Consider the following 17,838-nt stretch of genomic DNA (forward strand, 5'->3'; position numbering starts at 1 on the left):
GGGGAAAGTTAACTTTTTATCACAAATTCATAACGGTAAGGGCTAATGAAGGGGTTAGCCTTGCATTTTTATCAAAATGGGGGAAAATTAAGTTTTTATCACAAATTCAAACTGGTAAGGGGTTAGCCTTGCATTTTATCAAAATGGGAGAAAGTTAAGTTTTATCACAAATCAAAACGCAAGGGTTTAGCTTGCATTTTTATCAAAATGGGGGAAAGTTACGTTTTATCACAAAATCAAAACGGTAAGGGGTTAGCCTTGCATTTTTTTTTCAAAAACAGGCAAAAAAGTTTTTATCACAAATTCAAAGGGTGTGGGTTGATTAGCCTTTCATTTTTATCAAAAAGGGACAAAAAGAATATTATCACATATTCGAACCGGTTCGTGGTTAGCCTTGAATTTTATCATAAACTGGTCAAAAGTTAACTTTTCATCAGATATTCAAAACTGTAAAAGGATTAGCCTCGCATTTTTATCAAAAAGGGGCCAAAAACAAACTTAGTTTGTTCGGTAGTTTTATCAAAAAATAGCACGAACATAAATTTTCATCAAAATTTCAATACGGTAAGGGTTAGCCTTGCATTTTTAAAAAAATGGGGAAAGTTAAGTTTTTATCACAAATTCAATACGATAAGGGCTTACCATTTACTTTTTATCAAAACACGTTCAACTTATGCCTGTGCAAATCCGAAGGTAAAAGTGGCGAACAAGACATTGTTTAGACTTACCACTTAGACGACTTGCATGATGTCAGACTTCTTGGGTGTATTGTTTCAAAATGAATGTGTAAATTGCAAGTTTGCATCGACAGGGTCTCGCATATGACCAAGAAAAATTACCGCAAATAAATGTTTAACTGGAAAATACAAGACTACCTAGTCGAGCCTTAAGCCAAACTGTTTACAAAATCAGTCACAAGTCATCACAAGTTAACTAAGAGTCATTCAGTCTCAAATCTATTCAACGTGACTGATCTGGTTACATCTCTGCCCAAAACAGCCAAGTCCAGTTCTGCCCTCTGCAAATCTTGGGTGTCGGCAAGCTCACCTTGGCCCCCTCTCCAAGTCTCTTGTCCAGTTTTTCACACTCCTTGTTGACAATGTGATCAACCTCATTCTCATCAATCTGAATGGAAAAAAGTAACAAAAGTTTCATTTAAAACAACATTTTCTCTGTATCTCTGGTAACTGTGATTTTACAAAACTTGCCACAAATTTGTTTCCATGTGATACTTCAAATGCTTGGGACTGAAAGCTTAGTTCTTTATTTTTCTGCTCCTGTAGTATTGAATAGTTATCTTTGGTTCAAGTTAGGGCACATCTTAAAAGTTGAAATGTTCCAATTCCATAAGCTTCTTTTGGAGCACTGTGTGTTCCAATGTGTTCCCAACTGTGGCCTAATTACAGAAGTTATTTCTGCACCAGGCGATTTTGACTTTGACTCAACCATGTGTCCCATCCGAAATTTCAAGTTAGAATGATTTGCTCTTCTTTTGACATTGACCTTCAATACTTTAAAACATAAATCAAATGGCCATTTGTGCTCGTTTTGTTTTGGCATAGTACAAAAACCTGGCTACACTTTTAAAACAATTTGGAACAGCGACTCAACTTCTAAGTGGCATTTGAAAGACCATGGCACATCTTGATTTTAGACGTAAATCCACTCATGAGCTAGTATATAATATTTGAGCAGATTCGCTGATTAATTATGCAACACCTCTAGATTTGGACCAATCAGAGGGCACTTTCTATATCAGGCCTTCGGTCATTCACCAATTGTCGCATCATATACCATATTAAAAAAAACCTCCAGACACAACATGGGATACGCTGTGAATTGAGCACACACAAGGCTGTGGTCAGGCACCCTGTGTTATGTACGCGATACACCCCAAGCTTGTCTAGATTCTATAGATCTAGGCCCGGCCGTTGTTTTAGTATAAAACACTGCATCGGAATCAACCAATCACACTTGTACATGTTGTCAAGATTTCGGAATGAAATAACGTCCTGATTTAACGTTGACTCTGATTGACTAGCTCATGGCACAGCACACATTTGCATTCCTAGGTTTGAAGGAGTTAGGCTAGAACGGGTGATACTCAGAACTACTCATGAGCTGAACCTAATGCAAAACTGCTGCAAATCTACAGCAGGTTTGCCTGTCTGAGACATGAGGATAAAATTCACGACTGTTGGATAAAAACTCAGTTTTGAGCCGCCATCTTACACTTTTAGTGTAAAATTTGTTTGGACAAACATGGTCAGTGATTGGTAATTATCTGTTCAATGGTAATTTCACCTTAGTGAAATGAAAATCTAGTTGGGCTTACTGATTTTTGGGATGGCTTGACTCTTGTTCGCCAGTCGGAACTATGTGGATATAAATTGCCAAATAAACACAAGATGTGAGTAAAACTTACTTGTTGAGTTCTCTGGGCATGTTTGCCCTTTCCAGCAACTGGCACAGCATGGTTCCATGTTTGCTAGACTCCAGCCCATCAAGCTTGACGTCGATACACACAGCAGACTGTTCAAGATCTCCCTCCCTTCCAGAGCCTCAAACTCCGCCCCCTTCCCGAGCTCTCCCATGCCTAGAACAAAGAGTAGCCGCCGAAGAAGCGTAAGTAAGCACTGGAGTCATCATTGATGCATTGGACATCATGGATCGCCATCAGCGGGGCCGTTTTGGTGTCTAGTTGGTGTCTTGGACGAAACGACTCAGGAGACGTTGGAGGATTTAGTGCGCCCTGCTGGGGAGAGGCTTGCGACGGACTCATGAGAGAAAAGCTGGGGAGAACCAAGAAGGAACACTCGGTGTCAGGTGGCTTGGAACTCTGCATTTGGATTTCTAATAAAGCAGTTTAACCCATTCATAAAGACATAAATGATTTCAAGTGAATCGATCTGGAGCAAAACATTACCTAAACATGGGCACAACAAGCCAATGAAATTGAGTACAATCAAATCGTCTTTTACTGAATCAAATACGACTCTTCTGAAAAGCTATTTTAACAGGTTTTAAAAATAATGTTAAAGGCGTATAGGATCATTTGCATTTAATCAGATCAGACTGGTTTTTAAACGTGACATACCGGTACAAACATGTACGTTATACCGTACAAAATTTTCTTTGCTGTAATTTTCATATATAGAGGATTGGGGAGTAAGTATTTTTAAAGCAAGTATTTAAACACTGACCTATTTAAAGTTTTTGTGTTCATAGATGCTGGGAAAACCAGAAAAAAAATGCTGTCTTGTGTAGTATGGTTTCCTCACCCTACTTCAGACAAAACAGAGCAATTTATAGGCGTCAGGGAATTGTACCGATAGGGTCAGGGAACCAGACTAGCTGGCTTAATTGCTCGCACTCACAGATGTGTAACCGATTGCAAACAAAATGGTACTAACTATAATTGGCAAATTGGGGGCAGTATTGAAAACAGTCAGGTTTTTCAATGATGGTCGGCCAACAATCATTGGACAATTGATACAAAAATTCCACTTTTCTGGAAAATGACAGCACACTAGGTGCCATGATTTCATAGGACACTTGAGACTATTATCACTGAAATTTCATAATAATTTAGTAATTTTGTTTTTTGATTGTTGCAAATGTTGCATACCGCGGTATTAACTTTTACACCCCACAAAATAATTCCGTCTGTCTTGCTGTCATTTAGAAAACCGAGTAATGTAGGGGATTTCCAACGATCAGTCAATCGACTCATTTTTGAAGAAAGAGTTACAAACACACAAATTATGTTTCATGATCAAAAGGTTGAGCACTTTTTTTTTTTTTTTTTTTTACTGTTTTCTAGGGGGGAAATGGTATCACTGAGCTGAAACTTCAATAGGTTAGGCATTCAACATTCTTCTTTTGATTTTGAATGGTCTTATTATTTGAAAACGAACAAAGTCATGAATATCAAATGATCCTATATGCCTTTAAAATAAAGATCTTCCCTTTTTTTACAATGACCTTTTTATTTTCTAAACGGACTTTCCTACAATGTAGGTGATATTATGCCCATTTGAAGTTTGTAAATTTAACAGAGATACAGCTTGTTAAATTTGTTGGTTATGCGTTCTTGAACTGCTACACAAATGGAATCACTTACTGTCTCGCATTCCCTTGATGATCAACAGGTCATCAGCTTGCCGTAAAGGACGTCAATGACTTCATCAACCCTCAGTCGCTGGACGATGACACGGTCCACCTCGGGGCTGGTCAGATCCTCACAATTCCTGTGAACATGGCAGAAAAATCATCATCTATGGGAAAAATTACCAAGACAACAATTGTGCAAGAGAACTAGTTCCAAGCAAGATAAATCACATGGGAATGAAGCTGGTAACCGGCATCTGCTAAACAATGAACAAATTCTATTCTTTGCAGCGTTGTAACGAGACACTGAATGTTGTGACTTGAGTCGAGTCGAGTCATTTTAAGGAAGTGACTTGAGTCAAATCCAGTCGAGTGGAGTAACAGTGTGTGGTCGAATCGAGTCAAGTAGAATCTGTGCTCTAGTCAATTTAAAGCCGGCCTCAGGTCGACCTTGCGACTGACAAAGATCAGTTGACGACCGACTTTTCAGGATCAAGCTGTGCCTGAGCTACCACCGGCGGGAAGATTTCAGTCACCAATTTTTGCGACCTGAGTGTAACTGCGACGATATTAACACGATAGGAATTAGTCGGGTCTAAAAAAAAATCAACAGTAGCAAGAGAAGAAAAATTTCAACTTCTATGATGACGTTGCGATCGTGTGCGCATCAAGATCATCCTTTCCAATTAGCCAATTAGCACACTACTCTGGCACTCCGCACGTTCTGCGCAACATCACGTAGTACGCAGCACACGTGCGTCAATCACCATATAAGGCAATTGTTTACCTACTCACGAGAGGATATTCCATACCATAGCTAGAGGGGTGTTTAGAAAAAAATTAAATAAAACTGTTCAACAAAATCATCGGAAATATATAATTGTTTGACTTGTGCCGATTTTTTGACTCAAAGCTATTTGTGAATGGAATACCACAAGTACATTTAAGACCGTATCAGGGGAATGCGCGCTGGTAATGGCTCGAGCCGAGCCAGCCAAACACATTACTCCCTTATTGGTAAAGTCTGTCTATGACTGTCTATGCTGTGGAATCGTGGTGGATCGTCGCGTCAAGGTGACATGAGCAATTTTGAGCATGGTATACAAATATTGAGTGGCTCAGCGTGGAATGGGAGGAATATTATCGCAAGGTAAAATCTGGACTTTTCCATTTCACGAGGCGAAGCCGAGTGAACTGGAAAAGTCCAGATGTTACTGAGCGATAATATTCCTCCCATTTCACAATTTAAAGCCACTCAATATTTGTTTTATATAACTGACATATAGATCCTTGTCATTTGATATATTTGAACTTTTTTGCAATAGAAACTGAGGGAAAATGTATTTCTCTCTTCCAAATACCCCTTCACGAAAATGATTGAACCCAACGCTGTAGCGCTGGCTCTTTGGAACAATACGCGCTACGCGCAACGCTGAACGCGCACACCAGCATGCATTTGCACACAAATACCGCCTCATGATCCTAACTGTTGAATAGTATTTCCCACTCCCCATGGGCGGATAGTACTTTTTGAGACCGGCGGCGTGAATGGAGCAATAACGAATGTCACATATATGTGAGTTCCACCAATCAAATGACTAGGATATATGTCAGTTAATAATTGCGATTATTTAATCGGGATGCCGCTTGTGCAAGAGAATCACACGATTTCTCAGTTTTGTGATCTGAGTATTATTTTTCTGCTTGATGCCGACGGTTCCGTCATGGCGCAAGCAAATCGCAGGTCGACCTGAGGCCGGCTTAAGTCAGTGATATTTGAACAACATCTAATAAATTACAGAATGGAAGAAAGAACACAAGGCACAAGTTTGTAATGAAATCCAAAGACTTAAAAAACGCTGCATGGTACCCAATAGACAGTTTCTGCTAGACGTTTCTACCAAAGATCTGCGTACCAATTAACATGAAGTGAACTCCGGTTTCATCTCTGGTTTGGATTCAGGTCTGAAATATTTTTTACGCTGACAAATTGCAACATTTGAAACTGTTTCTGATTATATAGAAAATATCAAACAAAATTTGAAAACATAAATTTAGTTGGAGTTTCATCAAGGGCTTAGGAAATCGCCCGAAGCCGAAGATGAAACCAAGAATTGGGAAAACTCTGGTTTCGGGATAGTAATTTGTGCGCTACATATAGTACACGAGTTGGGAGTCCGTGATAAGGCCAAAAGAAAAAAAGTAATTCTGCTTCCAATTACATGTCATTCGAAAATAGGGTAGGTACATGTGGGTAGGGACTTTTTTTTGGCCAATATTTTTTGGTACGATCATATGGAGGAGTCTGCGTGTAGTCATGGGTTAAAGGCAGAGATTGATGGTTTTTGGTGTTTTTTTGTCATTTTTCCCATAACAAGATTAGGGTAGGGGCTGTCAGAATAGGGTAGATAGGGGGTTTCCCTACAAAAAAAAAATCTGCTTCCGGTTGAAAGCAGAACTTTTTTTTTTGGCCTGAGGCGTATACATGTATTTGTACGCGATAAACGGCAACAACTCGACGGTAATGTGAATATAAAACTTTGTAATGTTCGCACAGTGTTAGGACTCAAGTTTTATTAACCTTCGACTCAAGTAAAGTCGAGTCTACTGATGAGAGACTCGAGTCCAGTCGAGTCAATTACCCATTGGGACCTGAGTCGAGTCAATTACATTGTAAATCATTGACTTGAGTCATTACAACTCTGATTCATTGTTCAGCAAAGTTGTGTGCTTCACAGCAACATGAAATATGTTCTTATTGAAGGGTTTAGAGGTGAAATGCCCCAAGTATGACATCACCCCAACTACATTGTATTGTTGGGACCACTGCCATATTTGGGCTATAGTTGGGACGACTGCCATATTTTGGGCTATACTTTGGACCACTGCCATATTTTGGGCTATAGTTGGGACCACTGCCATAATTTGTAGTTGGGACCACTGCCATAAATTGGGCTACAGTTGGGACCACTGCTATAATCTGGGCTACTGTTGGAACCACTGCCATATTTTGGGCTACAGTTGGGACCACTGCCATATTTTGGCTATAGTTGGGACCACTGCCATAATTTGGGCTACAGTTGGGACCACTACCATAATCTGGGCTACAGTTGGGACCACTGCCATATTTTGGCTACAATTGGGACCACTGCCATATTTGGGCTATAGTTGGGACCACTGCCATATTTTGGGCTATAGTTGGGACCACTGCCATAATTTGGGCTATAGTTGGGACCCACTGCATATTTGGGCTATAGTTGGGACCACTGCCATTATTTGGGCTATAGTTGGGACCACTGCCATATTTTGGGCTACATGTATAGTTGGGACCACTGCCATATTTTGGGCTATAGTTGGGACCACTGCCATATTTTGGGCTACAGTTGGGACCACTGCCATATTTTGGGCTATAGTTGGAACCTCTGCCATATTTTGGACTACAGTTGGGACCACTGCCATATTTTGGGTATAACAGGCTTACCGATGGTTTGATGGTGCTCAGTTTGTGGATTTTCGTCTTCGTTTTTGCCACCTTGCTCTACTTGTACAAGTTTGCGCTGCATCTGCAGGCACTTCAGCTTTTTCTCCAACTCGCTCATCTTACGGCCCAAGTCCACGCTGCATCATGACGGCCTTCAGCACCTCCACCAGGCTGAACTCCTCATGCAGGCCCAGGCTGCGGCCAGGGAACTGGCTTTGAAACCTAAAAAGAAAAATTAACATCTATTCAATTAATAAAGTGTCAATTTCATTTTCTTGAGCAACATTTTCAATTTCATAACGTTTATCCAAAAACTTATTACGTAGCTCCGCCAAGGAGGCTATGTTTGCACCGGCGTTAACCCTTACTCTCTGAGGGTAGTTTACTGCAAGTCAGTTGGTTATGCCAATGCCCTCCAGCTGCAGTTTATTGGCAGATAGTTTGTCTTAACAGTGAAGGCTCCAATTGGCAGGAGTTGGAGGCCCTGGAGGGTGCCTGATACTGACCAGCTGGGGGCACTCACTTTGTTATCAGAGGACTCTCATTGTTCTCTGTGGCATGTATTGGAGTGCCTGTCCAGTTACCCTTGAAATGACATGGCAGATATTGGAGGGCCATGCAAAAAACATAGGAGATTTTCTTGAGGCACATATTGGCATGCGTTGGAGGGTCTAGTAGGGTAAGGGTTAATTGGTTTGTGATTTGGTTGGTTTGTTGGTTATGGACGGATTTTCATGAAAGTTTTTGCGGGAGTGGTCTTTGGTAAAGTACAAATCGATTGGATTTTGGAAGTGATCCAGATAGTCTACATGTTCATCTGGATGCAGGATTTTTTTTACAGATTTTTTCACCCATCAGATGGAAAACTTTCAACAGATCACCCTGCGTGACCCTCTTCTTGTGCGTGGCACTGACCCGGTGACCCTGTATCCCTTATCACCCACCTAATCTAACCACACAGGTCAATGGACTAGACCATTTTATACAATGGGGGAGTGGAAAGGTAGACCGACACAGGCATACATACATGTACACAAAATGTTTGAGTTAAAGGATTTGTTTTGGGTCTGCATGTAGGATTTTTTTAAAGGATTTTTCACCATAAATGCGAGTATTTCTTTCGGGTGAACTGACAATAAGGCGGGGAATTGTTTATCCTTGGTCATGTTGGTACATGTAGGTTTGCACACTCTGAGTGCTTTGCTTTAAATTGAATAAAAATACAAATAAGGAGATCCATTTTAGAGTGAGTACAAACAGAAGGAATAATTGATAAAATCACCATGTGAGTATACCGGTACATATGTCACAATATAACACAACAATGTTGCGACAAGAATTAAAATTGGGATTTAAATCGGTGAATTAAATCAACGCGATTTAAATCAGACAACCCTAATAATAGGCATGTAAGGGGGTGTGATTCAAGTCAATTAACTATTCTAGCAGGCAGAGAATGAAACATATTTGGTACTCAATTGACAGAGAATTGACAAAGGAAACATAGGTGTGCGATATGTGTGTTCAATACGTAACAGTTTGACAAAGTTAAGTGAATCATTGTGTTAAGATTATGTGGTCCGCACTGGCGCAGCGCTGGCCGGCCACGCCCTTTGACTTCTGCCGGCCCACATTGCTACATGTACACCCACGTACATGTATCACCCCCTTTGTGATACACTGCGACACCAGTTTTGCCACTAAAAATATGAACCATGTATGTCGGATCAGAAAACCCCAAATTTTCCAGTGCATGGTGCCAGAAGGTGCTAATGAAGGTTGCATATTAAAATTCTGTATTTTTAAAGCAAAAAATCAAACAAACTACCTTGAATTTGGAGAGTTTTATTTCTTCGTATAAACTTTTTCTTCGACATAATTTACAAGTGTTGTGTTTGGTATTGCTGGAAAGAGCAAGATATTGTCTATAAAATTGACCTAAAGTATAAAGGTTAGGAAATACCAAGAATGATGACGCTTAAGGTTGATAATATTCATGATGGCAACGGGCAACATCGGCGGCTAATTGTCATAATTGTTACATGTATGCTCATTTTGATTGTCACTGATTGTGTAATTCTAGTTTGTTTGCACTTTGCACACATTTGCATTATCGAAATGACGTCTGAAAAATGCCTAACTTCTTTTCTATAGCTAGTATAAGAGGGTTCTAAAGCATAAATAAACTACAAAGTCTAAATATGAAAATCAAAACTTGACAAAGTTCTATGTTCGGGTACATGTTCCAAGTGTGGCCTATATTTACGGAGGTAGTACAGCAAATTGGCCACATTTGTGGGGCTGGCTATCACGGATGGTGCCGAAAAAAAGTGCTTTTTGTCAGATTGTTAGCCCCATAAATGCAGCTGAAATACTGGACTAACTCTGCACTACATGCATGACATGTGGCCTGGGGGTGGAATGGATGGTCCCATTGCTACAAATTGTAGGGAAGCCGAAAATCAATTCAGAACAAAATTATTTTGTCATTTAAAAATCACCCCACTTATCTGAGCTACAGAAGTGTGATCGCTTGCTTAACCCTCGTACTATTTAAGAGGTCACCAATGGTCAAAATGTTTGTATCTCACCTCCTGGCATACTGTGTACAAACCAATGGGGTCTTGACCAATATGAATAACCAGGCTGACAATGCATGTTTCCATAGGAATAGCAAAAACCGTTGAATTCCGTACCTTCAGAGGACTGACGAATTACGACGGTTTTCCAAAAGAACTTACAGCAAAGACGCCAGTCTTTGCTGTAAGTTCGGCCAGTGATCGGTCTTGATGTGTAACATAAGGAGAATTCCTTTTCGTGAGAAACCGTCAAACAACAACCGACAGTTCTTTCGAGAATAAGGGAGCGCAAAGTAAACTCGCAGCCGCTGCACACGTGTGTCTGTCTAGGTTTCGTTCAATAGAAAGCGCGCCACATAAATAGTAGTCTCCACGTACAACGCGCATCATGACAAACTCGTTTTCGATCAACTACTCAATAAATACAACTATGTATTACATTGAAATTTCGCGCACTGAGTTTCCACGATGTGTTACATAAGGAGATTGAATATCATGTGAAAACATGAAACAACAAATATAATATGATCGCAACAATGTAGTGTTTTAAACGCGAAAAATCGACGTTGACTACCATTCGGATCGTATTTGTAGCGCTCATAATAGCTCCATTGTTCGACGGTTTCTTATGAAATTAAATCTCGTAATGTTGAACATTATGACAAATAAGTGTATGAAAATTCAATGTAATACTGCTAATACATCATGTTTTTCTTGAGTTGTTGTCCCCCAAAATGAGTTTGGTGGTGGAGATCGAGACCACTATTTATGTGGTGCGAGACTACGAGGGGTGCAGACCTGTAATTAAAGTGGCCCATCATTGCCTACGCGAGCCAAATCACAATTGTGTACCCTCAAATATACTTTGCTATTAGAGCAATTATTGTGGGCCATGAACTTGAAAGTTTGTAGAACAGAAGAGCAGAAGCCGTGCACGTGACTGCACGCTTGTATTTCTGGATTTTTTTCTGCTATCAAATTCAAATCCGACTTTAATAATAACAATTAAAGGGAAAAGTCGAAAACTGTTGAAAAAAGGGGGAAAATGAAGACCAGGACAGGAATCGAACCACAAACCTCGATTCAGAAAAGAAAAAAGCTTTTCTGCTGTGAAATTCGAATCTCAATTAAACAATAGGGCCGCCTCACAGTTATAATAAGGGGGAACAATCGAAGAGTGTGCAAAAAAAAAGGAAAAAATGAGGACCAGGAGAGAACTCGAACCACGAACCTTAAGATGAGAACCCTACGCGTTTTGTCATAGTTTCTAACTTTGCGTGCATGACGTCATCATTATAAAATAATTGAAGTCTCCATAAAGTACACACAGGCACATGGAACTGAGATATTTTCTAACTTCATGCAATAATGAATTATTAATAAGTAAATTGATTCCTTTCAGCCAAGACATGAAAACCTTCGAATAATGGCGCGGTATCATTATTGGTACAGTATACCTTAAGCCTGAAGTGATGAACAAAGGATTGACTTCGCAACATCCATACCGCGATAAACAAGTCACAATAAAAATTGGCCGTTGCACACTTATTACTCTCCTGCGGGCCACAACGCGTTTATTCGCCCATGTGTGTAGCGACTGCGCGAGACGGTCAAGGAATTCGCGGAAACGCTTAAAAAGAAGCAACATTAATGTCCTTCAACTGACATGTGACACTTTATGCGAAGCAAGCAATGACTCCTCTTCATCTCTGTGTGGTGTGCCTAAGTGTGCCAAGATTTCTCCCCGATCCAACACCATCATTTCAGAGAATCAAGACTGTTTTCAACATCTAAAGGACCGCACTACGATATCTCGGGTAGCGGTCACTTGAACTGGCGGTGAATTGAACTAACTGAGAGATAAGTCCGTTGTTAATTAAACACTGCACACTAATCGCTGTTCTTTGTTTTCGCCACCCATCTTACGCCCGCCCACAATCAACGAGGTTTTAGTTGATGCTGGTAGTTACGAATGATAATTGTTGTGTTCGTACGTCAATAACACCCGATTAAGGAGAGACTGAGATTAGGGATACTTTTCTGGTTGCTTCGTATTGTATTCACGTTCCATGTCATGCCATAACACACTAGAGTACACACATTCTGGAATTTGTATCCTTGTGGAGACATTTCTTTGTTCTCGTGTAGTAAAGTTTCGAGTTTGAAATTGAAGTTTCAAAATGCTCTAATTTTAACCAGAATTAATTTCCTGGGCTGAAATTTGGACTAAATATCCCTTTTCTAAAACTCTTCCATTTGCGACACATCAACCCACCTTGGAAATTACTAGTTTTTGAGTAAATCCATATATCTATTTCGTGAAATTGTGGAGACGTATTCATCTATAGAATGTTCTTGCGGAGACGTATACAATCTTTTGTTCCCTATTGTGTGCATGTCTCCTTAAGGTAGTAAATTCCAGCACACACGTACTAGAATGTACAGACGATTAACAAATGACGTCATACACTGGTTGCACTACTATAAATAGATCACTGCAGTCTGCATACACTACATCCTCTCCCCCCTTAATATGGAAGCTGTACACACACACACAAATATCATTTTCAACCCTATGAAAATGTCCTCGACTGAAAATTCTGTCTATAAAAACAATGTCACACCTTACACAAAAAATGCTAATCCTACAAACACTTGTTGCAAGAAAACCAAAGTTCAAAACAAAGAAAATCCTTTTTTCCATAATTAAATCCAAGTCCCTAGACAAGGTACATTGTAGCAATGGCTTTTTTCTCTTCCTGCCCTTAATTTGAATAAACGGAACTTCCCTTAGGATTTCCTTCTTGTTTGCTTGCTTGTTTGTTAGTTTTTTGGGTTTTTTTACACCCATGACATTCCAATACCGTACAATTTCAACTGCAACCTTTTTTGTTTGTTTCAAAACTGCAACTCTAAAAACTTGTTTAAACAACTTGAGTAACAAGATAAACATTAACACAACTGTAACAACTCAAAGTGCAGTACATGCACATTTTAACTCTCATGCCGGCCTCTGCGAACAACAGTTAGGTTATTCCATAGTCTCAATGAGTCTGTCTGGGGTTTGCTGACCCTTGACGAACGACGTAGGGGTTTGGGTGAAGCACTGGAATCTGCGGTTACGGTCGGTGTCGCCGATTGTGAAGTCTGCTCACCACTTGTGATGTTTGAGGGTGGCGCGTGTGTACGTTCTGTCTGAGGAATTTGCGAGCCAACGACTGGAGCTGTCTCAGCGGTAGGGATAAACACCGGAATGGATGCTAGGTCAGACATATCAGTATCTTGGTGAGCTGAGGTGTGCATCCCATTCCTTGAGTTCTGAGAATGACTGGATGTAGACCGTTCTGCTCTTCTCATCTGATCCACGTGTCTTTTCCACACTCGACCATCCTGCAAAATTACCACATAAGACTTTGGGGCTGTGCGCTCTGCGACTGTGGCCAGCCACCAAGTCTCTTTGCAGCGGAAATCCTTAACCAACACATCCTCCCCCGCATAGAACTCGCGGAGTTGGGTCTGTTTGTCGTGGTGCAACTTTTGGTTGCTCTGCATGTTGACCACCTTGCGTTCAACGTCCGGGCGTAGCAAGGACAAACGAGTACGCAGTTCGCGTCCTAGGAACAAACTCGCAGGAGTACGACCGGTTGTTGCATGTGTCGTAGTGCGATATGTCAACAGGAAACTGTCGATACGTTGTTGCAAACTCCGAACACTCGATTTGCTTGAGCTGAGAGCGCGTTTGAAGGATTGAACCATTCGTTCTGCTGCACCATTACTTGCGGCGTGGTACGGTGCAACTCTTACGTGTTTTACGCCATTCACCGTTGAGGAACCATTGGAACTCCTCACTTGTGAATTGCAGTCCATTGTCACTGACAAGTTGGTAGGGGATGCCATACCTGCTGAATAAGTCTTGCAGCACCGTGATGGTTGCATTCGCGGTGGTGCTACTCATGTGGAAGATCTCTGGCCATTTTGCGTATGCGTCAATGACGATCAGGAAATCGTGACCATTTTTTCTGCGCGAAATCGATGTGAATTCTGTGCCATGAAGAGCTATGCCACACCCATGGCATTAGGGGTGCCACAGCTGGAAGGTGTCTAGTCTGTTGACAGCTAGCACAGAGACGAACAGTCTGTTCGATGTCGCGATCGATGTTAGGCCACCAAACGTAGCTTCGTGCAATTTCTTTCATCCTGACAATTCCTGGATGCGCATCATGTAACTCACCCAGAATGAACTTCTCGTACTTGTAGTGTATCACAACTCTTAATCCCCACAACAAACAGTCCTGTTCCGTGGATAGTTCGTGTCTGCGATTGAAGAAAGGTTTGAGGCGTTCGTCCCTTACCTCTGCTGGCCATCCACTTTTAGTGAACTCTAACACGCGCGAAAGCACAGGATCAGTTCTTGTAGCCTGTGAGATCTCCTTACTGGTTACTGGTAGGCTATCGAGGCGTTTGTCTTCGATGTTGTAGATAGCGTCTTCATCGTCCTCCTCCATTGTGGGTAATGGGAGATGTAAGAGCGCATCCGCAAGCACATTCTGCGAAGATGGAATGAACTGCAAGTTGTAGTCAAATGCGGACAACATTACAGCCCATTGCTGAAGATTGTGCTGCAAGGGTTGGAATCGACGTCTTGGACCAAGGATGCGCTCCAATGGCTTTTGATCAGTCCGTATGGTAAATTTCCTTCCGTAGAGATATGTGCGGAAGCGTTTGAGACCGAACATGATTGCCAGGGCCTCCTTGTCCAGTTGCGCGTAGCCCTTCTCATGTTTATTGAGTGAGCGTGAAGCATATGCTATAGGATGTCTGGAGCCGTCAGCATACACATGCAGCATGACTGCTCCAAGTCCATATGGTGATGCGTCCGTTGCGAACTCGAGAGGGAGTGCTGGGTCGTAGTGAGCGAGAAGTTTGTCTGAACTGATGGCGTCCTTCACTGCCTCAAATGCCCTGGTACATTCATCCGTCCACTGCCAAGGACAATCCCCGAGCAGTTCGTTTAACGGATGGGCCATGGTCGACAGGTTGGGAAGGAACTGCGCTTGGAAGTTGACCATCCCCAACCATGAGCGAAGCTCTGTGACATTCTGTGGAACTGGAGCGTTGCGTATCGCGTCAACCTTGTCGTCGGTTGGCTGAATCCCTTTTGCAGAAATGCGACGTCCCATGTAGATTACGCTCTCCTGCATGAACCGACACTTTTCGGTCTTCAACCTGAGACCGTATTTCCGGAATCGCTGGAAAACGTTCTTTACGTTGCGGAGATGTTCCTCATCCGTCTTGCCTGTAACAAGCACATCATCCATGATTGCTTATGTGCTGTCCAGACCTGCTAGTACTTGTTCGATGAATCTCTGCCAGATTGCAGGACTCGATGAGATACTGAATGGTAAGCGTGTATACCGATACAGTCCCTTGTGCGTGTTAATCGTGACGTATTCTTGGGATTTGTCGTCGAGCAACATTTGCTGATATGCGCATTTCAAGTCGATTTTGGAGAATTTCTCCCCACCGGCTAGCTTGCTGAATACTTCCTCCGAAGTAGGTATGGGGTACTGATCGGTGTGGATTGATTTGTTTACAGTGTTTTTGTAATCCCCACACAGGCGTACCGTACCATCTGCTTTGGGTACACACACCAGGGGTGTCGCCCACTCGCTGAAATCAACTGGGTAAATGATTGTCTCTTGCTCCATTCTGGCGAGTTCCTTTTCGACTGCGGGGCGAAGAGCCAATGGCACTGTGCGAGCCTTGTGGAAAACTGGAATAGCGTCTTCCTTGACGTGCAGTGTTGCCTTAACTCCACGTACTGTGCCTAACTCTGGCTGAAAAATGTCCTTATATTCACTTTTCAACTCGGCGATTGGGTCAGAATTCACACCGTATTGACCCTGAGAAAACAGATTAGGCCAGTCCAGCTTGAGAACTGTCAACCACTCCCTGCCCAACAAGGGTGGTGCGTACTTGTCTGCATGGACGATGATTAGCGGTAACGTTGCTTTCTGGTCGCCGTACTGAACCTCGACAACCAGTTGGCCCAAAATTCGCAATTGGGCACCGCGTAAGCGTGTAGGACACGATTCACCGGTTGCATTGGAATGTGAATAGTCTGACTGGCTCATGATTGATGCAGCGGCACCTGTGTCAAGTTCCATTTGTATGGGAATGTTCGCGATCTTGACAGGAACCTTGATAGTTGAAGTACGGCTGTACGTATCGGCTGTCGTGTCTCCTGACGTATCCGCTTTTGAATTATCGAAAGTCGTAACCGTAAAAAACCGAGTCGACGAATGTACTGTCATCGCGATATGCGTCATCAGTGGGATCGTAAAGTTCGCGGGGGTTTTCGTCTCCCACATAGCGAACGCGTCCTTTGGGCTTGGTTCGCTGTTGGGGCGTGTATTTCGTGGTTGGTGGTGCAGGGCCTGATTTACTATCAGACTTGCACTCTGACTGCAAATGTCCCACTTTCTTGCACTTGTAGCATGTGGCACTCTTGTATCGGCAATCATCGCGATTGTGATTGTTCAGTCCAAGCAGTCACAATGCTTCCTTGGTTGCGATGACCTTGGCTTTTGCCATTTTTGATTACGCTTGTAGTGAGAAGGCACCCTATTCACTGGTTTAGTCTCCACGGTGCCCATGTCTCTCACATTCTTTGCAGCAGCCTCCTCTGCGAGAGCGAGATCCAGAGTTTGTTGGAAATTGTAGTTGCGAGTGAGCAGCTTCTTTTGGATGCTCTCAGACTGCAGCCCACACGTAAACTCTCCTGCAGTTGATCCCCCGCAAAGTCACAATATACAGCCATTTTCTTCAAATGAGCAACGTATTCACAGATCGATTGTCCTGGCATTTGTCTAGCATTATGAAATCGAAATCTCTCTGCGACTGCCAGTCTCTTGGGTCTGTAGTGTCCCCGTAACAGTTTACACAAATCCTCGAATGACTTTTCCTTGGGTTGTTGCGAAAAAGACAAGCCTTAAGTGTCTTATATGCCGTGAAACCAATGCTGCTCAACAAAATAGCCTTGCGTTTGACAGCGTTTGCCTCTGTCTCCGCAATGTCCACAGCAATGAAATACTGATCAAGTCTCTCCAAATATGTATCAATATCACCGTCCACTGGGTTAAATTCCTCGAACACAGTTCTCTGAAAAGTCGCCATTATCGTTTATCGTAAAACGTATCGTTACTATGCGTCGTCAACCATGCATGGACCAATGGCGATGTACATGTACGTTGTACTGTACCGCGCATCGTGTGTGCAAAAGTTATCACCGTACGTGTCGAGAAAACTTTGCAAAAAGTTCGTGAAAACTCAGGGTCGTTTCACACAATTTATAGTCCGTAGATAATCCTGTGCGTAACCCGTGTGTTCAAGGTTCATCCTCGTCGCCACTGTTGTGTTCGTACGTCAATAATACCCGATTAAGGAGAGACTGAGATTAGGGATACTTTTCTGGTTGCTTCGTATTGTATTCACGTTCCATGTCATGCCATAACACACTAGAGTACACACGTACTAGAATGTACAGACGATTAACAAATGACGTCATACACTGGTTGCACTATAAATAGATCACTGCAGTCTGCATACACAACATAATAGTTGGATATCTACAAGGTTGCTAGTAGCTGTAAAACGCCGCCATTAACA

General features: G+C 42.1%; 1 protein-coding gene and 1 long non-coding RNA gene across 2 annotated transcripts in view; both read right to left on the bottom strand.

Moving 5' to 3' along the window:
* The window catches only part of LOC119731337 (speract receptor-like), a 29,374-nt gene that overhangs the window by 1,883 nt on the left and 9,653 nt on the right, over positions 1-17,838 (bottom strand). The window lies entirely within an intron of this gene.
* On the bottom strand, positions 2,702-10,653 carry LOC119731181. Its single transcript, XR_005271434.1, has 4 exons — positions 10,288-10,653; positions 7,592-7,813; positions 4,124-4,250; positions 2,702-2,792 (listed from the first exon to the last, which is right to left on the bottom strand). It is a non-coding gene; the product is annotated as an uncharacterized LOC119731181 (long non-coding RNA).

This window comes from Patiria miniata, unplaced genomic scaffold (assembly GCF_015706575.1).
Source record: "Patiria miniata isolate m_02_andy unplaced genomic scaffold, ASM1570657v1 HiC_scaffold_23, whole genome shotgun sequence".
Classification (NCBI taxonomy): domain Eukaryota; kingdom Metazoa; phylum Echinodermata; class Asteroidea; order Valvatida; family Asterinidae; genus Patiria; species Patiria miniata.